Source organism: Nicotiana tabacum, unplaced genomic scaffold (assembly GCF_000715075.1).
Source record: "Nicotiana tabacum cultivar K326 unplaced genomic scaffold, ASM71507v2 Un00024, whole genome shotgun sequence".
NCBI lineage: Eukaryota > Viridiplantae > Streptophyta > Magnoliopsida > Solanales > Solanaceae > Nicotiana > Nicotiana tabacum.
Genome location: NW_027438262.1, coordinates 521,551 through 524,400, shown reverse-complemented (window position 1 = coordinate 524,400; position 2,850 = coordinate 521,551).

Sequence of the window (2,850 nt, the reverse complement as noted above, 5' to 3'; positions counted from 1 at the left end):
CCTGGAAGGCATGGGCTAAAGCACACGAAAATATGGAAATCGTGCGGAATTCTAGTTTTTTGGCTGAAAAACGCAAAAGACTAAAAAGGATCATGGCGGGGCGGTGACTATGGTGCCTTAAGTCGTATTAGATAGTCCGGAAAATTTTTAGGAGATCCGGCTCCGGGGGGCCCGACCCACTCGGAAGGCGTGGGGGATAGCACACAAAAATATGGAAATCGGGCGAAATTCTAGTTTTTTGGCCAAAAAATGCAAAAAAATGAGTAACGATCTTGGCGAGGCAGTGACTATGGTTCCTTAGGTCCTAATTGATGGCCCGAAAATTTTTTAGGCGATCCGAGTACGGCGGCCCGGCCCACTCGGAAGGCGTGGGGCACATAAAAATATGGTAATCGAGCGGAATTCTAGTTTTTTGGCCGAAAAATGCAATAAATGAGGAACGATCATGGCTGGGCGGTGACTATGGTTCCTTAGGTCGTATTTGATGGCCCGAAAAATTTTAGGCGATCAGGGTCCACGGCTCCCGGGACCACTCGGAAGGCGTAAGCTATAACACACAAAAATATAGGAATGGCGCGGAATTCTAGTTATTTGGCCGAAAAATGCAAAAAATGAGGAACGATCATGGCGGGGTGGTTACTATGGTTCCTTAGGTCATATTTGATGGCCCAGAAATGTTTTAGGCGATCGGGGTTCGGGGTTCCCGGAAGCCCTTGGAAGGCATGGGCTATAACACACAAAAATATGGGAATCGCGCGGAATTCTAGTTGTTTGGCCGAAAAACGCAAAAAATGAGGAACGATCATGGCGGGGTGGTTACTATGGTTCCTTAGGTCGTATTTGATGGCCCAAAAATTTTTTAGGCGATCGGGGTTCGGGGTTCCCGGGACCCCTTGGAAGGCATGGGCTAAAGCACACGAAAATATGGAAATCGCGCGGAATTCTAGTTTTTTGGCTGAAAAATGCAAAAGACTAGGAAGGATCATGGAGGGGCAGTGACTATGGTTCCGTAGGTCGTATTTGATAGTCCGGAAAATTTTTAGGCGATCCGGCTCCGGGGGGCCCGACCCACTCGGAAGGCGTGGGGGATAGCACACAAAAATATGGGAATCGGGCGGAATTCTAGTTTTTTGGCCAAACAATGCATAAAAATGAGGAACGATCTTGGCGAGGCGGTGACTATGGTTCCTTAGGTCGTAATTGATGGCCCTAAAATTTTTTAGGCGATCCGAGTCCGGCGGCCCGGCCCACTTGGAAGGCGTGGGGCACACAAAAATATGGTAATCGAGCGGAATTCTAGTTTTTTGGCCAAAAAATGCAATAAATGAGGAACGATCAAGGCGGGGCGGTGACTATGGTTCCTTAGGACGTATTTGATGGCCCGGAAAATTTTAGGCGATCGGGGTCCACGGCTCCCGGGACCACTCGGAAAGCGTAAGCTATATAGCACACTAAAATATGCAAATCGTGCGGAGTTCTAGTTTTTTGGCCGAAAAATGCAAAGCATTTGGAACGATCATGGTGGGGCGGTGACTATGGTACCTTAGGTCGTATTTGATAGTCCGGAAAAATTTTAGGCGATCGGGGTCCGCGGCTCCCCGGACCACTTGGAAGGCGTGGGTATAGCACACGAAAATATGGGAATCGGGCGTAATTCTAGTTTTTTGGCTGAAAAATGCAAAAAATGAGAAACGATGATGGCGTGGCGGTTACTATGGTTCCTTAGGTCGTATTTGACGGCCCGGAAAAATTTTAGGCGATCGGGGTCCGGGGGTCCCGGAACTACTTGGAAGGGTGGGCAATAGCACACAAAAATATTGTAATCGGGCGGAATTCTAGTTTTTTGGCCGAAAAATGCAACAAATGAGGAATGATCATGGTTGGGTGGTGACTATGGTTCCTTAGGTCGTATTTGATAGTCCAGAAAATTTTTAGGCGATAGGGGTTCAGAGTTCCCGGGTTCACTTGGAAGGCGTGGGCTATAGGACACGAAAATATGGGAATCGAGCGAAATTCTAGTTTTTTGGCCGAAAAACGGAAAAAACTAGGAACGATCATGGCTGGGCGGTGTCTATGGTTCCTTAGGTCTTATTTGATAGTCCGGAAAAATTTTAGGCGATAGGGGTCCGGAGACCCGGGACCACTCGGAAGGCGTGGGCTATAACACACAAAAATATGGGATGGCGCGGAATCCTAGTTGTTTGGCCAAAAAGCGCAAAAAATGAGGAACGATCATGGCGGGGCGGATACTATGGTTCCTTAGGTCGTATTTGATAGTCCGCAAAAATTTTAGGCGATAGGGGTCCGGAGGTCCCGGTACCACTCGGAAGGTGTGGGCTATAACACACAAAAATATGGGAATCGCGCGGAATTCTAGTTGTTTGGCCGAAAAACGCAAAAAATAAGGAACGATCATGGCGGGGCGGATACTATGGTTCCTTAGGTCGTATTTGATTGCCCGAAAAAATGTTAGGCGATCGGGGTCCGCGGCTCTTGGGACCACTCGGAATGCGTGGGTATAGCACACGAAAATATGGGAATCGGGCAAAATTCTAGGTCTTTTTCAGTAACATGCAAAAAATGTGGAAAAATCTTGGTAGGGCGGTGACTATGGTTCCTTTGGTCTTATTTGATAGTCCGGAAAAAATATTAGGCGATAGGGTTCCGGAGGACCCGGGACCACTCGGAAGGCGTGGGCTATAACACACAAAAATATGGGAATCGCGCGGAATTCTAGTTGTTTGGTCGAAAAACGCAAAAAATGAGAAATGATGATGGCGGGGCGGTTACTATGGTTCCTTAGGTCGTATTTGACGGCCCGGAAAAATTTTAGGCGATCGGGGTCCGGGG